Source organism: Macrosteles quadrilineatus, unplaced genomic scaffold (assembly GCF_028750875.1).
Source record: "Macrosteles quadrilineatus isolate MER2022 unplaced genomic scaffold, UCM_ALF_1.0 Scaffold_2__2_contigs__length_208266976, whole genome shotgun sequence".
Taxonomy (NCBI): domain Eukaryota; kingdom Metazoa; phylum Arthropoda; class Insecta; order Hemiptera; family Cicadellidae; genus Macrosteles; species Macrosteles quadrilineatus.
In genome coordinates, this window is record NW_026542595.1 from 158,653,759 (window position 1) to 158,677,425 (window position 23,667).

The following is a 23,667-nucleotide window of genomic DNA, read 5'->3' on the forward strand; positions in this document are numbered from 1 at the left end:
ATCTCAATACAGGAATCAGAAAAAACTTAAATAAAACATACTGAAATAACTGAAATAACAATTTTATATTCAATTGGCTGCCATATTTTACTGTGTTTAGATAGAGACCTCTAGTTTGCGTTTTTAGTTTTACTAGTTGCTTTGCCCGTGCTTCGCTACGGGATGAGAATGATGAAAAGAATAATTCAGTTTTACTATAAGATACTATAAGAAACAGTTACAACACACTTACCAGGAAACATATAGGCAAAGGCTCAATCGTGCATATTGATTATTTAAATGAAGATCTTTTAATGTATTACTATCATTTTATATACCTAGTGTATTGCATTTAAAATATATGAAAAAGTATAATTCATTGACCACATGACACCAAGAAAAATTGTTCTTGTAAACAAATTAAATTAAATAGCAGAACAGCATTTCTGACAACAGCTGTAGTTTCATAACAATGTTTGTTTCCCATGTTAATCTTATGGAGAAATACGAAACTTTAAAGGGACCCGGGGCCTCACTCTCTAATTATTTCCCTAAAAAGAAAGTTTCCTGCACAACTTCGCGTTACGCTCTTTCCAATGACACCAAAAACATGTCAATTGGTTCAGTAGTTTCGGAGGAGTAATTGTCACAAAAAACCTGCTTGCGTATTAAATAAGTATAGATTTTATTATGACCTTCAAAATGAAGGGTCACTCGATGTGGCTTAACATTTAAAAATTTTGAGTTTCCCCTAAAATCCCCCATTTTGGGTTTGGGAACCAAGTGGCTATTAGGCTTAAAAAGTACTTCATAACACGCCAAAAAGTTGTGTAGAGTTTAGTTTTCCCATTGTGAGCCGTTACAAAATTTACAGGGGGTCTCCAGACTTGGAAAGCTGTAAGTTAAATTTAATTTTTTGAGAATTTGAATTGGCTGTAATTTTTTACTGGATTAAATAGAGACATTTAATTTGCGTTGTTCGTTTTCTTTTACCAGGACCTTCAAAATGAGGGGTCACTCGATGGGTCTTTGTATTTGATTTTTTTTAGTTTCCCCCTCAATCCCCCATTTTGGGGATGTACACCAAGTGGTGGTTGTGGCCAAAAAGTACTTCATAACATGCCATAAAGGTGTGCCGAGTTTAGTTTATCTAGTATGGGCCGTTAAAAAAAATAACAGGGGGTCTCCACACTTTTTACTAACCCTGTTATATAGGGTCTATTGCATTCACTCCAAGATCATTCACTCCAAAAATTATTTTTACAATTTATTTTCCTGTTCGTTCACTCCAATGTTCATTCGATCCAAAGGGTACAGTCAGTTCCAGAAGTAGACGGGCCTGTGCAAAATACAAATTTTAAAGTGTACTGTACATTGGATCGAATGCACATTGGAGTGAACGAGCAGTATTATTGAAATATGCAATCATAGTAAACTGTTGCATTCACTCCAAGATCGTTCGCTCCAAAAGTGATGGGTGTTGCAAGGGTCGCCGGATTTCTACCCCCGGATATTTACCCCCATGAAAAAACGCCTACGTCATTTTGACGTCACGAGGGGGGGGGCTTATACACGTTTGAGAAACAGCCCGCGACTGGAAATCTACCCCCGGCCATCTACCCCCAGACATCTACCAACGGACATCTACCCCCAGACATCTACCCCCGGACATCTACCCCCGGACATCTACCCCCAGACATCTACCCCCGGACATCTACCCCCAGACATCTACCCCCGGACATCTACCCCCGGACATCTACCCCCAGACATCTACCCCCGGACATCTACCCCCGGACATCTACCCCCGGACATCTACCCCCGGAAATCTACCCCCGGAAATCTACCCCCCGTGGTCAGCTCTGCCGTGTATCGGCCAATATCCATTATGTTGTATAATTGATTTTATAAATTGCTTTACCTTCTTATATCCAGTAGTAAACATGCGATATGTCGATGTCTGTTTTAACATTATCCATATTTATAATTCAATAAGTTGTAACAGTCCTTTTCAACCCCCCATTGTTACTTTCACATACAGTAACAGCTAACGGCGAATGCTAAGCGCGGATCGAAAGTGTTTATCACAAAAGATTGACCAATACGATTTTAATACTATTTAAAGGTTCTTCAAAAAGAAGAGAAACCGGTTAATTATAACTCTTATGACGTACGGTATGGGAATTATTTTATTCATTGAATGATCAACCATATTTTGTAACTAACGCAATAATCATTATTGCTTTTACACTTATTACTCATCAAAAAAACTAAAGAGCTAAATGCTCAAAATTTGTATTACTTCAATCTATTTATCGCAGTTATATGAATTATCATAAGCCTTGAAAGTAACCGTCAATGTCGACGGGTTTCACCTAATTCTGTTCTGTATATTACATTAAATTCCTCATTTTAACATTTTACTGGCAGGAAACCTGCATATTCACTTCCTATATGGTATTCTTATGAATGAATCTTTTGAACACTTATTTATGGAAATAAGTTGACAAGTTTTGTTTTTAGGCATGATTTTCCGATAAGACTTTATAGATTCCCTGAATATACGAATGTGCTGCAATGGGGGTATTTAGGCGTATATATGTATTAAAAGATAAAAGATTTATTAGGCTATGCTTAAAAAATTGAATGTGGCCATTATTTTGAATTTGAATAATTGTCTTATTTCAGGTCTTTAAGAGAAAATACTTTAAAATCCTTTCTTAGTACGCATCTAAAATCTTAGAAACTAAATTTTTTACTACTAGGTGATATGAAAAATTTGCCATTATACACCTAACTTTTATTGATGAAAAATTACAAATATAAAAAATATATTTATAATACAAAATATGATAAGAAATATAATTATAATACAAAATAATACAAAATACAAAAATTAAATTTGAATAATTTTTTTATTTTAAGACTTAAAGAGAAAATACTTTAAAATCCTTTCTTAGTACGCATCTAAAATCTTAGAAACTATTTTTTTTTACTACTAGGTGATATGGAAAATTTTCCATTATACACCTGACTTTTATTGATGAAAACTTTTGATCCTCTTTCTCAATTTAACAGTTTACAAATGAGTTTTAGTTTACTAAACAATTATTACTACTAGGCCTACATTGAATAAACCGGAAGTTCACCACAGTTTATTCACTTTATCCTTTAAGAAATGTGTGTAAAAACAATGGTTCAGTACGATGTAACTTGACCATGTGAAAAGTGCGCAATATTATATTATTTTCATAGCTTTTTCATCTCCTGTTTACAGTTGCAGACGATCTATTCATGTTTTCACAACCTGACTTAAAAATTGATCTGATGAGTACTACTCACATTTCACTTTTAAACTGTTACTGTATAGTGTTTGTAAAAGTTGGTCAACCATTGGAAGCACCTTCTAGGAATAAATCAAAGGCTTAGGGGTCAAACTTTTGAAGCCATAATCGAAATATCCTTTTAATTACCATTTTGTGCTGCGCTAGATCTTAAGCTTTTAAAAGACACCTCAATCGTAAAAATCTGTGAAGTAGGTCGGGTTGAAAAGTACTGTTACAACTTATTGAATTATAAATATGGATAATGTTAAAACAGACATCGACATATCGCATGTTTACTACTGGATATAAGAAGGTAAAGCAATTTATAAAATCAATTATACAACATAATGAATATTGGCCGATACGCGGCAGAGCTGACCACGGGGGGTAGATTTCCGGGGGTAAATTTCCGGGGGTAGATGTCCGGGGGTAAATGTCCGGGGGTAAATGTCCGGGGGTAGATGTCCGGGGGTAGATGTCTGGGGGTAGATGTCCGGGGGTAGATTTCCAGTCGCGGGCTGTTTCTCGAACGTGTATAAGCCCCGCCCCTCGTGACGTCAAAATGACGTAGGCGTTTTTTCATGGGGGTATATATCCGGGGGTAGAAATCCGCTACCCCGTCTGATAGTGGAATTAGACTGACGTATACAAAAATGAAACGAATCTTGACCGAAGAAAAAATCATCAGTGGTACGTTCAAAGGATATATAATCTTAATCCAATCCAAAGAATACCGATGATTTAATCTGAACCACCCTTGGAATTTAAGTGACTACAATTTCCTTTGGTTCTTGTTTTTTAAATTACGATTAATAAGGCGCAATGGCATCTCTGAGTATCACAGGTTTAATTTTAGGAAATGTATGATTTTCACACAAAGTACAAATAATGACACATTTAATTATTGTCAATTGGTATCCCTATTGTTGTTATTTATCATAATAAAAAGATTATCATTTAAAATAATAGTAGTTAAGTGCAGCAACGCGCGCTGGGTAACTGCTACTACAGTTTTAATATTAACAACTATTTTAGAATAAGATAGTGTAACATAACCATATACTCATAATGTAAACAACTCTTTTCTTTACACTATTAAGGCCTCTGTGGCATTAGCTCATTTCTCTTTTGTTGGCTCATCTACAAACCAACCTTTCTTTGGAGATACTGTACAAAAACCAAGTTACTACACCCAACCGTTCTCTCAAATTAGTTGAGACAAGGAAAACTAGTTTCCAATTAGATTAGGAAAATGCATATGATATTGTATGATGGCAATATCTATATTCTTGGAAATATAGATGCTATATATTTGCATTACAAAACTACGCAATTATTTATGGTAAGTAATGCACAATGTGCTACTGGAAAATAGGTCGACAATGAATGGTGCACTTATCTTTACTAGCACTAATTTTGCGATTATGGCCTTAGTTTGTAAATGCACAATGTTAAAATAGGCTCAAAATAAAGTTATAAAAAGTTCTCATAACTGTAGAATTGATCAATATTTTCAAAAACGGATTGCAACATCGTATTAAGGGTAGGTAAGGATGTTGTTTGGAACGGTGGGTCACAACCCTACCTTTTCATTTGATAAAATAACTTTGTATCCAATATAGTGGATCCAAGATGGCGACCAAAAATTTTAACCCAGTCAAAATGAAGTACTTACTACTCTACAATGATCTGACGTGGTCCGGAGTTGATATCTTTAGAAATGTAGAAAAAGTTGGGGGGAACTCATTTAAAACTCGCCCTGTATAAAACCAGGGATAACGCTACCTATAATAATTAAGACTTTTGTTACGTTATAGAATGTGGATTATTTTACTGTGAAACTTTTCAAATTTGTGTATTTTTAACGTTTAACATGAAATAACCACAGTGACTAAAGGCCTAATTAACGATTGAAGATTAAATGGAAAACTTCTGCTTTGTTTTTATTTTAAAACATATGTTCTAGATTTATTTTACACTTTCTTTATTTTAAATTTAAGACTAGGTGAACCCGTGCGAATTCGCACGAATAATAAATTAGGATATTATAGCAACGTCGTTAGAAGTTGCGTCGTTGTATCGGCGTTGGTCTTGAGCTCGATCGTAGGCTATATGCAATATCCATGTCTTTTTGCTTAGGAGTATTTTGCAGGACGGAGCTCATCATGCTGAAAACTTGTGCGTATGGATTAATATTAACCAAATGTTGAGTCAAAATGTGCATGAGTTCAGTGCTGAAAGAGCCATTAGCTTTGTTTAGCATTCTTTCTTGAACAGCGGTTTCGACGTCCGTAGATATAAACTTGGGCATATGTGGGATGCTCCCCTTCTGACAGTTGAAAGGTGCCAATTGATTGATAAATTGTGTCGTGCACCTTATACATGAAAGGCCCTCCATCGTTATGTTCTTCAATTTTAGCTCGAGTGCTGACCATTGCGAGCGCAGAGTTGTACGATGTAATGTTCTCTTTGTAGTTTCTACACAAATGATTTGCTCCATTAGGTAGGCTCTTGTATAAAATATATTTCCCGGTATGGTGGTATATTCACTGTTCCTTTATAGCAGCAGGATGAAAATCCTTCGCCTCGTCCTCTTTGTTCTTCTTTTAAATGTAGCGCATCACATTTCTGACATTTTAATGCCATCTCGCCAGGTGAATGCTGCTGAATTCTTGTATATTTGTCAGTGTAATTTTGTAAGTACACGTTGCCACTAACTGCTCCAGCTCCTCTTCTAGGCTTCTTTTTGCATTGCTTGCCGTATGTTGACTCGCCGTGTCCGACCGGCAATATTTCTTTCTCGTCGGGTCCTTGGCATGTTTAAACGAAAATATAACGTAAAACTTTTCTCCCGTCGTGTTCTATAGATAACATTTCTTTGCCAGGTTTCTTATTATTTTCAAAAATATGCAAACTGTTTACATTTCAAAACCAAACAAAACAGCTGGGAATTAATTTTTTTTGTAAACTAATGTATTGACATATGTTTCAGAATATAATAACATTCAAATCAATCACAATGTTATCCTTATGTAAGGAACTTTGAGGGCAGCCCACGCCCTTAAAAAGATATATTTCGAAAATCTAAAGCCAGTTTGCACATCTACACACCTTGACGAACATTTTGGTATATAATATGTAGGGTTAAACCTCAAAACAAAAAAGCCTTATTGTTCACAAAGTTTCATGTCGCGTATTAAATACATAGATTTATTGTAGTGTTTAATTAATATTTTTTATGAGGTGGAATAACCTTAATGGCTACTCTTAAAACAAAACCTGGGAATAAACATGAAATAGGTTCGTACAGGAAATTGTTAATTAAGTAAGTACTATAACAAGTTCCAAATTGGAGGAAAAACAATATTTTTTGGAGATTTAAACAGGTACTGTCTGTTGCTCGCAAAAAATTAAGAATCAGCCGATGATTAAGCCAAATTTGATAGAATTTCAATCGCACCTTTAACAGGAATACCACCACATAAACTTACACTAGTTATAATTTTTTTATGTTGATCAGAAAAAATTTAGGGTTAAGCTTGGTCAATAGGATGCCTTTTTACTTTGCCCTAATGTTGTTAAGCCTTAACAAAAGGAGTTTACACTTAAATATTAACTGGGTAGGGATACACACCTTTATTTGCCTTTTCATATTTGACGAAGACAATTTCCAAAATTCCAGTCAGGGAAGTCTTTTTTATCACCATTAACAACAAGACCAAAGCTACCTAAATAAACCAGCATATTTATTCACAAACAATCATATGTTTGTTAATGAAAAAAAAAAAAAACATCAACAAAGGCAAACAAAGACAAACAACTCTTTTTTACACAAAAGATATGGCGTACAGCGATATCTATTATGACACATAGATAATATATTTCTTAGTTTGTTTAAATATTAGAATAATTTGTTCATATTATTATCTTTTTAGGGACTTATGTCCCTATACAAGCCACTAGTTAATATTATATTACACAACGCGTGCCGGGTAACTACTAGTCTTATATATGTATAATAGGAGGGTCTTTATCTTTTTACGATGTTTACAACTGATCAACTTTACAAGTACCTAAAGCTGACGATGGCGTTTTAACGCCGACTTTTGTCCAAATTTGACACAGTTTAAAAACGTTAGATTAAAGACGTGACCTGGGTGTAAACTTGAACTTGGTTTTTGTTCTAGAGCTCAGAAGTCAACATTTTGAACATAGATGTAATATGATCTTAACCCATATTTTTTATTCAATTATTTTCTCTTTGATTTTAGTTCGATTATTAAAAGTCTTGACATATGTAATATTCGAAATCACAACGATCATGCTCTTATTTTATACACCATAGCCTTGGACATAGTTGACGTTGAACCTAGTGTTATTGTTTGGAGGAAATTATCAGAGGTGCAGATAAGAAACAGACAGAACGCATCTGTTGGTTAACAGATCAGAGGATTCACGTCCTTATGCCACAAACTGAGTAGAAGCTGTAAATGTTGTTAGAAAGAAATACAGATGGTTCGTACAGGCAATACATATTATTTGGAGATTATAACCAGGTAGGCGTACCTACTGCCTGTTGCTCCAAGGAAAAAACAGTAAACCCTAGAGGTAGCTTCCGTTTCTTTACGATTCACTTACCAAAAATATGTACCTATATCAATGCTGATGAAAAGTTTTTTTTTCGTGATTGGTTTCGTTAACACGACAATGGAACCCTAACCAGTGGCAACAGAGTCCTACGTAGTGTCGGCCCGTCCTACGTACGGGAATCGAGTAGTCCATTAAAAATGTATGTAGTTACATATATCAATATTTCTATTCCTAATTCAAGCATAGTTTAAGCAGCTCAAAATGTATTGTAAAGAAAAAGCTGATAAGATAAATTAAAACATCTGATCATTGTATTTTCCCAACCTTTCCTAAAAAACTTTAGTAGCAAAAGAAATTTTCATAAGCTTTTTTTAAAGCTCGTTTGCATCGATTCGTATAGCAATGGTTATAGAATCTTACTTATCCTTTATATATAATACGTGAAGGCGATTTCTACAAAACACTACTCCTCCGTTAATAATGGACGGATTTTTACAAACGACGTGTCAAAATAAAGTATTTTTTGTGTAGACGCCCCCTTTCACCAATTCCTGTAATAAAAATCCTCGGGCTTTGCCCCACAGGCCATCAAAGTTGGAGTTTCTCCCATAAGATTAACATGGGGGAATCTAAATATTTAATTGGAAACTTTGTCCCCACTAATTTGAGAGAACGGCTGGGCGTAGAAACTTGGTAGAGGTGTCCAAAGAAAGGTCTTGGTCTGTAGATGAGTTATCAAAAGAAAAACTAAGCAAAATCCCTTAGGACTCTGACCCAGAAGCCTTTAAAGATCCCCCTACAGAGTTGTTTAAATTTTGGTCATGTGGATAATACTTTTTAATAAAACAGCTGTTAATTTTAAAATTGTATTTCAAAGAACACACATTTATTAGGAGTTACTGAATTCTACCACCAAATAAGTATTTGCAAGATGTTATTTTCTGATTTTAAAATTGATTTTCTTCTTTATCATGTCATGTTTTTAAATATAACGTTCCATTACGAAATCAGTGGAAAATCCTTTCATCACAGCAATTCTTAAATTATTTCTTATTGAACTATTTTATGTCTATGGAACGGGCTGGTGTTTGCCTTTTTCACTACTTTTATCATATTCAATCATATTATTCTACACATATCAAATATTTATGTCGAAATATCTGCTCTTATCGTGTCTAATAAAATCCAAACATAGAAACCTTGCCTAAAAGGTACCCATCTTGACAAATTTGCACCTGCGTATATACGGACTTTGGCGCACTGGGTTGGTAACATAATTGAAAATAACACAACATTTTCGCTGTAAAATATGGTACAAAGAGAAAATACTATTTAAGCAGCTACTGTCATGACAGAAAGGTCATATTCCTTTTAAACTAGATCACATAATCCTTTATAAGATACTTTGATTACCAAAATGTAAACGGCAATATATACGAAACAGCCAATTTACAGTATTTTTGCTTTTTGGAAATGTCCCATTGCTATGTCATTTGCATTATTTGTTGCCAATGAAGCCGCAAGGCCGTATGAACTAGGGGGCCCCATAACAGTTCAAGAATAAAATCCAACTTCACTTCAAGTATTCCACTACACCTAACATTCCGTAGAGAGATTATATTGACAACTTTATGTTATTGACAAGGCTGAGACAACTAGGCCTAACTGACATCCCCCATGTCAAGGAGTTCCAGCTTTAATCGTAACCCCACAATCAATTTCTCAAAACTATGCTAGAGGGTTCATTCATTGGCAAAGAATTACGATCCGAACTGACGCGACGTGACGAAGGAAAAATCAAACTTACACTGTAACGGATATACCTCCCTTTGAAATTAGAATATGTCTTCCCAAAAAATATTTTCTTTTAAAATAAAATCATATTACACTGATGAAATCACGGAAGTGTTTAACTACAAAAGATCCACCAATAAAAAGAAAAATAGATCCATTTTACATAAAAAATAAAACTGCACTTTTTGGACGGTATCCCAATTTTTCCCGGGACCCCAAAATGGGGTATTTTGGGGGTAGCTCCAACATTTTAAATGTAAAGCCCCATCGAGTGACAACTCATTTTAAGGGCCTTTATTAAAGAAGAATATCAGCGAAAACTAGAGGTCTCTATCTCAACCCAGTACGACATGGCGGTCATTTTAAATTTCCATCAGCCTGAGAGAACCCACTTAAATGTAGGCATCAATATCCCATATTAACTTTTTAGCTGGTTATACCAGGAAAACTAAACTCCGCATGCCCTCATAAGAAACAAAAATGCACTTTTTGGTCGGTATCACAATTTTGACCGGGATCCCGAAATGGGGTATTTTGGGGGCAGCTCAAAAATTTTAAATGTAAAGCCCCATCGAGTGACACCTCATTTTAAATTCCTTTATTAAAGAAGAATATCAGAGAAAACTAGAGGTCTCTATCTCAACCCAGTACGACATGGCGGTAATTTGAAAATGCATCGTACAATTTAACCGCATTCAAAGTTTCTCTCAGGCTGATAAAAATTTAAAATGACCGCCATGTCGTACTGGGTTGAGATAGAGACCTCTAGTTTTCGCTGATATTCTTCTTTAATAAAGGCCTTTAAAATGAGGTGTCACTCGATGGGGCTTAACATTTAAAATTTGGAGCTACCCCCAAAATACCCCATTTTGGGGTCCCGGGAAAAATTGGGATACCGTCCAAAAAGTGCAGTTTTATTGTTTATGAAGGTATGTGGAGTTTAGTTTTCCTGGTGTTACCCATTAAAAAGTTAACTAGGGGTATCCACACATTTGCCCAACCCTGTATATACACTAAGTGAAACCCGTCGAAATCGACGGTTACTGTCAAGGCTTACGGTACGTCCAGAGTGCGCGCCGATTCAGATTCAGATTCGGATTACGATTTTCGGCGGCAACAATGGCACATGCATTTAAATGGATGTGTCCATCCATAGTGGCCGCCGGTTTCCGAGCCGCTGCGCAGGCACCTGCTTACCGGAATGAATTCTTCATTCGGGTTTCAGATTCAGATTCAGATTCAGATTCTCTTACGCATACTATTTAGTTATATAAATTATACTATTTAGTTAAAGAAATTATGTTTTATAGTAAAATATTTATTTTTTTCATTCTTACTTTTAGGGTTATCACTAAACGGTCTTCAGGATTTTTTTTTTATGTAGGTTATGCCAGTTTCTTACAAAACTATGTCTAATTTTAATAATACGTTTATTAATTGTCCGATTTCAATTTTCTTTATGTTATTTGTTATGTTTCGTCAAGACCTGAAAATTAATACCAAACTCGACTATACTTGCTATTTGAAAATTTTGAGCTACCCCCTACCCCCACTACCCCTATGGGCAAAATTTTCAACACTGACCATGATTATTGTAGCCCTTCATATCCAAACAAGTTGCCGCAAACCGATTTCAAATATCTCAAATGGCAAATAGTAACAAAGTTAAAGAGGGTGCAAGTTAATTGTTTTGCCACCCTCATGGTTATTTGGATTTGAAACGTTTTAGGGTGCCACATTGTTATTAGTGAGCCGATTTTGGTTTTCATTTATGTCAATGTTTATGTTTCGTCAAGACCTGTAAAATGATACCAAACTCGACTATACTTTTCATTTGAAAATTTTGAGCTACCCCCTACCCCCGCTACCCCTAAGGGCAAAATTTTTAAAATTGACCATAATTATTGTAGCCCCTCATATCTAAGAAGGTCGCCGCAAACCGATTCCAAATATCTCAAATGGTTGAAAAGTTAAGTGGGGGTGCAAGTTACTTTTCAGCCACCCTGTATAATTATAATATCATGAACACCATTTTTCACTGGCTGTAACTTCACAACAGTTTCAGACGCTATAATGTTGCACCTTAATTCCTCATTAGGCAATTTCATAACAATGACTGACTTGTTCCTTTGCTAACCGAGTCAGTACCGGCGGCGTATTTCCTGCTTCCACCGTGGCCACCAACAAAATATCTGACGCGCCGAAAATCTGAATCTGATTCTGAATCTGAATCGGCGTGCACTCTGGAGGTACCGTTAACGCTAATTCATCTAAGGAAATTTAGGGGTGGTGAAATATAATTAAAGTGAAATCGGCTTTTATTCTTGGACTGTTATGAACTTCCTCGTTTATATGGGCGTGCGGCTTCGGTGGCAGCAAATAATGTAAATAACATAGCAATGCGGCATTTCCAAAAATCACAAAATACTGTAAATTCGCTGTTACGTAAATATTGACGTTTACATGCATTGTTAAAAACGTATCTTATAAAGGATGATGTGATCTAGATTAAAAGGAATATGACCTTTCTGTCATGACGGTAGCTGCTTAAATAGTATTTACTATTTGTGCCTTTTTTACAGACGAAATGTCGTATGATTTTCAATCATGTTAACAACCCAGTTGGCAACGGTCCATAATATAGGCAACTGCAAATAATTTGTCAAGATAGGTACCATTGTAGGCAAGGGTTCTGTGTTTGGATGTTATTAGACACGATAAGAACACAATGAACTTCTGCAAATGAATTATCTGTTGGAGAAATAGAAGCCGAATTTTAAATGACACAATGCGAGTTCGAGCATTTTGTAACTATATGGGTAAGTGACATATAGTATTTTTTAGGCTGCTGCTCAGTGCAATTTAAGAATATACTTTTAGAGATTAATTAAATGTTTTTTGTTGCTGAGAAGCGCTAGTAAACATGCACAACCGATTTCGTTATTCTAATAACATTCAAAGGCTCTCTAAGAGTTCAAATTCTTATTTATAAAACATATTTATATTATGTTTTCACTAAGCTGAATGATATCATCAAAGTAACCTGTTTGAAAAGTTTGTAGTAAATTGCAGTTGTACAGCTTAATGACTTTCTAAATCATCTACATAATTCTACATAAATATTGTAAAAGGTTTTATCCAGTTTATGTAAACTACTAATTTAACAAAATATGGACACGGCTCAAATGGACAACGTGCCCTTCTGCACTTGTTTTATTTTGTATTGTATTACACAATCGAAGATTTTTCCAATGATTGAAAACATGTATGACAATAATCTCATGAACCTATGATGATCTGAAGAATAATAGGCATAGATAAAATATAGGCAAAAGTGGTGAAAAAGGCAGACAACAACCCGTATAACAGAATATATAAGATTGTCCAATAATAAATTATTGTATGATTTCTGTGATAACAGGAATTTCCATTGATTTCGTAATGAAACGTTATATTGCAAAACATGACATGACACAGAAGAAAAACAATTTTAAAATCAGAAAATAACATTGCAAATACTTCTTTTGGACAGTTCAGTAACTCCCAATTAAATGTGTTTTGTTTAAAACACAGTTTAAAAATAACGAGCTGTTTCATTAAAAATATACAATTCCAACATCGAAATGTTGTTTTTTAGCTTAGGGACTTCTGAACCCTCGCGGACAGTATACTGTTTTACTCGAAATAGTTTTTTTCTTTTTTTTTGTGGGATTTAAATGTAGATGTCTTCCATCTCTTACCGAAAATGACCCTAAACAATGCAAGTTTGGCTTAGTTAATGTATGAATCAATGAATGATTCATTCCACTAAATTTGCTACACAGTACAAATTTTAACAAATTTTGACAATAACTATTAAGTTTTAAGAATAATCAAGGAAACAGAGAGAAAGAATTTCAAAAGTTGTAAACTTAAAATTGAATGGTTAAACAACAAAAAAACAAAAAAAAAACAAAAAAAAAAACATAATACACTTTATATTTTTTTGCTAGTTATAATTTGTAATTGTTCTGTGGAATCAGACAAACTCTTCCTGTGCGTCTGCTGGGCTGCCATAGTCTTTTGACCTAAATTTGTTAACATGCAAATATAAACGGAGATTGGACCAAAAGCGGGAAAAAAGAATTAGTTTGTATTTTACTTAAGGACGAGTGTTATATAATTGATATGAAATGAGTGATAGATGAATTACGATTATTTCTGAGGAAGCAAGTGTAGTATAACCATATACAGTTGAGTCTGCCAGGAGCTGAGCGCAATGCTCTGAGTTTTGCGGGGGGGGGGCACAGTTAGTCTTATCATACACGCCGGTAATCAGCCGTGATGATAATAAACATCGCTTCGGCCCACTTCGGCCACGCCCGTCCCTGGATTACAACATTTTGTTGAAACAAACCCAATTGTTTTCAACAACAAGATTACAACACAGTCATTATTTATATTAAGATGGAATAGTTTTAGATCACCATTTGAGGATAAGCCTAGGAGCACTTTTTCGATGGAAAAGGGGTTCTTATAGCAATTACGACCAGCCAGTACGTTAACGATTTCAAAATTATCTCGGTTTTCAGTTGGACTCCAAAAGAGTCTTGTAATAATCTTTTTTTCCATTTTAATTTTTTAAACTGAAGTTATCACGAAGTGCTTTAAATTGATTTAAGACAAGCAATTTATGCAGACTAGGTGAAACCCGTCGAAATCGACGGTTACTTTCAAGGCTTACGTTAATTCATCTAACTGCGATAAATTGGGTTAAATATACATATTTTGAGCATTTAGCATTGTTTAAAGGGTAATAAGTGAAATACAACAATGATTTTAATTGCCCTAGTTGTCAAATTTGGTTAATCATTCAATGATTAAAATATTTCCCATACCGTACGTCATCGGACTCATCGGAGTTGTTATTAGTATGTTATATGATATCTCTTCCTTTGGAAGAACCTTTAAATAGTATTAAAATCGTATTGGTGGGTCTTTTGTAGTTAAACACTTCTGTGATTTCATCAGTGTAATATGATTTTATTTGAAAAGAACATATTTTTTGGGAAGACATATTCTAACTTCAAAGGGAGGTACTGTATATCCGTTACAGTGTAAGTTTGATTTTTCTTTCGTTACGTCGCGTCAGTTCATATCGTACTGTGCCAATGAATGAACTCTCTAGCATAGTTTTGAGAAATTGATTGTGGATATACTATTTCAGCTGGAATTTCTTGACATGGGATATGTCAGTTAGTTGTCTCAGCCTTATCAATAACATAAGGTTGTCAAAATAATCTCTCTACGGAATGTTAGGTGTAGTGGAATACTTGAAATGAAGTTGGCTTTTTGAACTGTTAGGGGCCTCCTCATTTATATGGCCTTGGCGGCTTCATTGGGAAAAAATAATGCAAATGACATAGCAATGGGACATTTCCAAAAAGCAAAAAAAAAAACTCTAAATTGGCTTTTACGTATATATTGACGTTTACATGTTGGTAATCAACGTATCTTATAAAGGAATATGTGATTTAGTTTAAAAGGAATATGACCTTTCTGTCATGACAGTAGCTGCTCGTTTCTCTTTGTACCATCTTTTACAGTCATAATATAGTGTTATTTTCAATAATGTTACCAATCCATTGCGCCAAAGTCCGTAATATAGGCAGGTACAAATAATTTCAAGGTTTATATGTCTGGATTTTATTATACACGATAAGAGCAGATATTTCTACATAAATATTTGATATGTGTAGAATAATATGATAAAATGTAGACAAAAGTACTGAAAAAGGCAGACACCAAACCCGTAAAATATATATAAGATATTTCAATAAGAAATAATTTAAGAATTGCTTTGATAAAAGGATTTTCCACTGATTTCGTAATGGAACGTTATATTGCAAAACATGACATAGTCCAGGCAAATTAGATCAAATATAGGGTGTGCTCCCCAAAAAATCGTCTAAAGCTGGAAAGTGTTTTAATACCTTTTGGGGGTCCCAAATAAGACTCCTATGAGTTTGCGACGGATTCTGACGTCTGCTTAAGTTTTGAGAGTCGAAAAACTATGAAAATTTTGCACTTTTTTCAGTTTTTCGCTTATAACTCCTAAATAACGAATCCTAAAGAAAATGTTGTTCAAAGGTGTCTTTTATTGCATTAAATTACGCGTCGATTGATGTTAAATACGTCAAAATCGGCCGAGCCGTTTAGTCGCTGTAGCTTTTCAAAGTTGGGATATTTTCATCAACATGGCCAAAAGGTTGATTATTTGACCAGTTTTCGGCTTAAAACTCATAAACGACGCATGCTATACAAAAATGCACCTGTAGTTAGTTTGGAAAACACAAAATTCTGCGTATAATGTTTTTTTTTATTAATCAATAACGGCAATTGATTGTTACCTACTTTGTATGGACGCCATTTCATTAAAAAAAAGTATTAAAGTTAAAGTTGGGAAATTTTAATAAAATTGGAACAACATAGATCCTGTCCTTAAATGGATTATGAATTATTAGATAGTGGTTTATTCCATTATGGTCATCTAGAGGTTTATCTAATAAGGTGTGATGAGAGTAAGACACCCTATATAATTTTAAGTCTAATATTGTTGTCTGAGGTTCCGAAAATCCTAGGATTCATCCCAACCACCCATTATATACGATTTATCCCTGTATTCATCTTTCAGTTTTTGGATTACATCTTCTAACGCATGCTATAGAAAAAATGTTCCTGTTGTTAGTTTGAAGAGCATAAACGTCTGCGTAGAATGTTTTCCAATTTATTAAGATCGGCTTTACCATTTAACCGCTATTGATTGTTAACACTAGATCAGATGCTTGTCAAGTTTAAAATCTTACCATTGAAATCTGGCAAACAACCAGCCTAATTACAAAAAACATAGGGGATATGGCAGTGAATCTATCCACTAGTGTGACGTCATGGATCGTGCAGCATGGCCTATGAACAAGTAAGTGCTCATGAGAGCAATATCTTACTGTGGAGAGCTTTTTCCGAGATAGGGGAATCAATGATGTGGATCTAGCCCGATGGTTCGCTGGCAGGCCCATCGCAGTGAATGCTACCCATCAAGTTAAGGTACATTATATTGTGGGATCACCTCTTCAACATATTATCAGCAAGTTGACAATATAAACTCCACGGATACGGTGGGATCAAAAAGAAATTCATCAAATGGTTCCAGTGTCACGACCCATTTACTGAAAATTGTTCGCTCATGCCAATCAGCTCAGCAGTTATCCCATATGATAGCATCAACGCGAGATATGTATAAATCATAATGGAAAGGCACAGCTTGCAAGAAAATCGTAAATAGGCAAGCCTATAATGACCATAATTCCATATTCCTGTGCAGGATAAAAGGAAGTGGTGACATTAATCGCGAGCTGTGATGGCAACAGCAAAGGTTAAAGAAGAATCTGCCCCCTCAGTCAACACGTGATATTCCTCATTAAATCCAAGCCTCATTTGAATCATACTTTGGATTAAAAATAGGTCCGTACCCACTAGCGCAGTTTGATCAAGAAAGCGTGATGTAGAAGAGTCGAAAATCTAACTATTCATGTAGTCTAAAACTACTCATGCTGTTTACTCCAATCAATGTGGATCTCACTGTGTTCTGACGGGTTACAACGCTTGGCGAAGTTGCAGAAGCAGGTTGGCCCTATACATGGTTGGGAGCAGAACATATCCAAATCAAGTGAGGGTTGGTCTCTTCTAGAGGACACTTTCAACTAATTTTGACTTTGATTCTTACAAAAGGGGCTGCTCATCCACCAATCCTTTAGAGCTCATTTAAAATTGTACTTAATTCAGAGAGATAGGTATGGAAAATTAACGTCAATGGGTTAACTCCCATCACTACGGCTAATCCACCGGTTCGACAAGAACTTCTCAACTCCGTCTACCTATCTCGACCATCGTGTACATGTTAAAAAGGTTTACATTTTCTCGTTCCATATGAAATGCAGGGATATAATGAACTACTGTCTGAAAGACTTGCAAGGGGCACGATTATCTCAATTCGATATCTGACAAAAAGATGTTACCGAATGTCACCATTTGTGGCAAGACCAATAAGAGCAAAGAATGAATCCTTATTCTTAAGATTCCAATGATGAGAAGTAGAAAAGTTATATGGTAAAATCTACGAAAAATCCCAATTTTTTTTAATAGGCTAAATACATAGTAAAACTATGTACATCCGTCCCATTATCATCTTTCGTTTATTAAGCTAAAAAATAGCATTTTTGCTATATTTAATAAAATCATTCTCGTTGTAATATCTTATTATATATTAGAATCGCTTAACATCATTCGGGAGTGTCCAGAGATGGAATCGTATGAATGGGAGCTTAGAACGAATCGTAGAATTTTTGTAACCCCCTCAACAATATTAGATTTAAAATTGCATAGGGGGTCCCCTTCCCTTCACACATTCTTGGATAAACCTCTGGATGATAACCATGAAATAAACCACTATCTAGTCATTCAAAATCATAATCCTACGCCGAATTTTGTGTTTTCCAAACTAACTACAGGCGCATTTTTGTATAGCATGCGTCGTTTAGGAGTTGTAAGTCGAAAACTGGTCAAATAATCAACCTTTTGGCCATGTTGATGAAAATATCCGAACTTTGAAAAGCTACAGCGGCTAAACGGCTAGGCCGATTTTGACGTATTTAACATCAATCGACGCGTAATTTAATGCAATAAAAGACACTTTCGAACAACATTTTCCTTAGGATTCGTTATTTAGGAGTTATAAGCGAAAAACTGAAAAAAGTGCAAAATTTTCATAGTTTTTCGACTCCCAAAACTTAAGCAGACGTCAGAATCCGTCGCAAACTCACAGGAGTCTTATTTGGGACCCCCAAAAGGTATTAAAACACTTTCCAGCTTTAGACGATTTTTTGGGGAGCATATGTCTAATTTGCCTGGGCTAACATGATAAAGAGGAAAATCAATTTTAAAATCTGAAAATAACATTGCAAATACTTATTTGGTAGAATCAGAATTCAGTAACTTCCAATGAATGTGTTGTTTCAAATACAATTAAAAAATGAACAGCTGTTTCATTAAAAAGTATTGTTTACATGGCCAAAATGTAAACAACTCTGGGGAAGGATCTTTAAAGGCTTCTGGGGCAGAGCCCTAAGGGATTTTGCTTAGTTTTTCTTTTGATAACTCATCTAGAGACCAAGACCTTTCTTTAGACACCTCTTCCAAGTTTCTACGCCCATCCGTTCTCTCAAATTAGTGGGGACAACGTTTCCAATTAAATATTTAGATTCCCCCATGTTAATCTTATGGGAGAAACTCCAACTTTGATGGCCTGTGGGGCAAATCCCGAGGACTTTTATAACAGGAATTATTGAAAGGGGTTGTCTACACAAAAAATACTTTATTTTGACACGTCGTTTGTAAAAATCCGTCCATTATTAACGGAGGAGTAGTGTTTTGTAGAAATCGCCTTTACGTATTAATATGAACATATCACTGTGTCCCCCGATTATGCAAAGTGTGCTAACAGACACACATATAATATTCATAAAGTCAGCACCATAGTTGATACCTTATAATGTGCTGCAAATGTTATTATTGTTATCATACAAAATAAATAAAATAAACATCAAAAGTTGGGGCGGTCTAACTTCATTGTAGGCTATCCATATATCAACAATCGTTTTATTAGCGTTAACAGTTAGTTCCGCGTGAGTTCCGGATAGTTCCGTCAACATTTTCGTTAGTTCAAAATAATTCATGGTAAAATAAAGAAGTTATCAAACATCGAGATTTGGGGCGGACTTATTTCAAGATAAAGAGTGTAAATAAATGGGTGTAAATCGTTAGTTATGACTGAGTTAGTTCCAGTAGTTCCGTCAAGATTCCGAAAAAAACCCTTCTGCTTCCTCTTCCTGTTACAAATGCAAAAAAACTGGAGGATAAGAGCTTTAAATTGATTCCTAATATGTCTATAAAAAATATTAAGGGGTCGATTTGCTGCACACAAAAATCCAACAAATTATTTTAATAATATAGATACGAAGGGTACATTAGAAACTGGAGATTACTTCATATTTGGGTACAAAAATATACTAACATAGTTTTAAGCTCTGGTATGGTCAAAAGGTTTTATTTCAAAAATGTTGTGGGATATTGGATGTGTTGAAATCTAGATGTGTGTTTAAGACCTCGCTACGAAGGAAAATTATGCGGGACCTCGAAAGTGATGTTAGTTTTCATTTGTGTTTAAGACCTCGTTGGTTAGGGAAATAATGCGGGACCTCGAATGTGTTGATATGATGTTTTGTGCTTAAGACCTCGTTTTTGAGGGAAATAATGCGGGACCTCGGAGGTGTTATTACTTTTAATTTGTGTTTAGGACCTCGTTGGTGAGGGAAATAATGCGGGACCTCGGATATGTTGATATCTTGATTTGTGCATAGGACCTCGTTTTTGAGGGAAATGATGCTGGACCTCGGAGGTGTTGTTACTTTTAATTTGTGTTTAGGACCTCGTTGGTGAGGGAAATAATGCGGGACCTCGGAGGTGTCGTTACTTTTAATTTGTGCTTAGGACCTCGTTTTTGAGGGAAATAATGCGGGACCTCGGAGGTGTTATTACTTTTAATTTGTGTTTAGGGCCTCGTTGGTGAGGGAAATAATGCGGGACCTCGGATATGTTGATATCTTGAACTGTGCTTAGGACCTCGTTTTTGAGGAAAATAATGCGGGACCTCGGAGGTGTTGTTAGTTAAAATTTGTGTTAAACACCTCGTTACGAAGGAAAATTATGCGGGACCTTGGATATGTTGATATCTTAATTTGTGCTTAGGACCTCATCTTGGAGGGAAATAATGTGGGATCTCGGAGGTGTTGTTACTTTTAATTTGTTTTTAGGACCTTGTTGTAAAGGGAAATAATGTGGGACCTAGGAATTTTGGACATCTTCGTTTGTGCTTAGGATGTTTTGGGGGGAAATAACGAGAGACCTTGGAGTTGTTGGCAAACAATGAATTTCCAGTCATAGGTTCATTTTAATATTTTGCTTGTGTTAGCTGCTGAGTTATATCTAAAAGTATTGAAGATTATGTAGGAAACACCAGATACACAGTTTACAGTATAAATAATGTAAGGTAAAAGAGTCGGTGCACAATAATAATACGGATGACAATAATAATTATGAATAAATAATACATATAATAGCAATAAACAGTTTTATATGTAATAACAGCAAAACGATACACTCATATTTGTCACATATCCTTCGACACACTGTTGTTGTCGAAGGAACCGAAGCTCCCCAACGAATACCCGGTAGGTACCTAATCGCTCATACCCGGGTCCCATGGCGTAGGCCGGAGCTTATGCACCAACCCTGAACACACCATGGGGTGGATGATTTCAAGCTCACCATCAAGCCCCCGTTACCTCCCCTTTCGGGGCTAGACTTCCACGTTTTTCACCTCCCAGGAAGAGGCTACTTCCTGAGCCGAGGATATGCCTTACAAAATATCAGTCGTACACATCAGGCAGGGCAAGTCCCAAAGAACCACAGCCACAGGCAGATGATAGACCGAAGTCTTGCAGAGCTGAACACCCCCAACCTGGATGGAGGAATATCACTGGGGACTCTCTCTTTGGGTACAACCCAAAGATTCTGGCTTGCCCAGTCGTCCATAACTGTGGCCTACCTGAAATGCCGGTTCTGACACCGGACACTGGGGGGACACACTCATATAACAGAAATCCTAAACTTAATTCAGAAGTCCTCGTTTATGCTAACTGGGCCCAAAGTAGTTAGGTCCTCGATTATGCTTATTAGGGCCAAAGTGTTTAGGACCTCGTTTTCGTGCATTGGACTGACATTTTTAAAGTCATCGATAAAATTCAAAAAAATGCATAAACGTACTATATTATGCATCTTAAGTTATACTAAAGCGTTTACAAAAAATTAAATATATTATTTTTAATGTAATACGGATTTTTGTTTGAAGTCCCCGATCATGATGATTGTGCTCGAGTACCTCGGTTGTGATGGTTCCGCCGCACTTAGTACAATCGAGGTCCTCTTACAAACATGTGTGGGTGTGTGTGTGTGTGTGTGTGTCTGTGTGTCTGGATGTGTACAGAGCTAGAGACTACACCTGTGGTCCGATTTCGATGAAATTTGGCATGTAGGTTCTAATCTATGGTATCTCCAGGCGTTTTTTTCATTTTTTTGAAATTTTGATTTTTCATGGGGATTTTCCCATAAAAACCCATAAAAAACCGGAAAAATCGGATTTTCTCAAAAATGGCCCGAACGATTTTGATAAAAATTTAGTATGTTGTAGCCCTTTAAATTCTGAATGAAATGGTACAAATCCCATATCTGTAAAAATTACGGTTCAAAAGTTATGGTCAAATATGTTATTTTCCCATAAAAACCCCATAAAATAACGAAACATAGGATTTTAGAAAAAAATACGGTTTTGATTTAACATAGTATGTTATAGTCCTTACAATTTTAATAGATTTTTTTTAATATTTTAGAAATTTTTATTTTTAATAGGGATTTTCCCATAAAACCCCATTAAAAAACGGAAAAATAGGATTTTCCCAAAAATGGCCCAAACGATTTTGATAAGAATTTAGTATGTCATAGTCCTTTATATTCTGAACAAAATGGTACAAATCCCATTTCTGTAAAAATTACGGTTCAAAAGTTATTGTAAATTATGTCATTTTCCCATAAAACCCTCATTAAATAACAGAAAAATCGGATTTTCCCAAAAATGGCCCGAACGATTTTGATAAAAATTTAACATGTTATATTCCTTTAAGTTCTGAACAAAATTGTACAAATCCCATTTCCGTATATTTACTCTCACCGCTTACACATGATAAAGGTTGTTGACAAACTTATGGGAGAAAGTATGTGTCAGAATGCTGATACCGTTTATTTAAGACTCGTGTACAGAGCCTCGACTTGTATACATCGATGGTGTTACTTTTCTCGGTGGTCTACTAATCTTACTAATTTCCTAAAAATGAATGACAAATCAGAGTAAATAAAATAACCGTTACTTTCCTGTTAAAGGGAACATTCATTATTATCGATGATTTTTCTCTCGATATATCGATATTAACAAATTGAAACATATCAGCTGACAACTACGATAAATTTTGTTCAGTATCAACAAACAATAATGAAATGAAACTGTTCTAAAAAAAATAACCTAACATAACTAACCAAACTTGCTGTGTAACATTTAAAAATTCTTTGTTTAACTTGTTTAAATAACCTCATAGTTCTACAGAGCATTTTTATATTTAACCAGCTGTTAGTTAAAAGAAAATTATGTTGCACTAAAACAAACCGAAGATTGCAAAGATTTATTTAAATAATCCTTTGAACATCCTAGTATTTACCTTTGTATATTTAAATAATCTGTCATCCTCTTATCGAAGGATTGAACGTATCAATGATTAGCATTACACATAGTGTAAATAAGTCAACCCTTAGTATGTCTTTTAATTTTATCCAAATGCTGAATTTGTGTTATAAACGCTGAATGTTTACAGCTGTTATGTTAAACAAATTTACTACACCAAAAGCTAGTTTAGAATCATAGCGTCGGCTGCTAGACTTTTCAAAAATTAAAACTTAATTTCTAAATAGCTGGGACCCTAAACTAAAATTATGGCTTCGACATTCCCTAGTTCTCAAAATTATCTTTCTTTCAACACAAAAATCATGAAAATCCGTCGAGTGGTTGATTCAGAATCGTGAATTTAAAAAACCCTGATTCGTTTTAATATTATAGAATAGATAGATAGATAGATAGAAGATTACAAGTTAGTTAAAGTAACCGTCAAATCCAACATTTTCGATTGAACACCTTTCAAAACATGTTTATGCACCAAAGGTAAATTGGATTAGGTTAACTATATAAAAATATCAGTCCAGGATTGTATTTTTTTGGAAACAT

General features: G+C 35.1%; 1 protein-coding gene across 1 annotated transcript in view; it reads left to right on the forward strand.

The window, feature by feature from the left end:
- The window catches only part of LOC128985068 (uncharacterized), a 164,277-nt gene that overhangs the window by 72,193 nt on the left and 68,417 nt on the right, over nucleotides 1-23,667 (forward strand). The window lies entirely within an intron of this gene.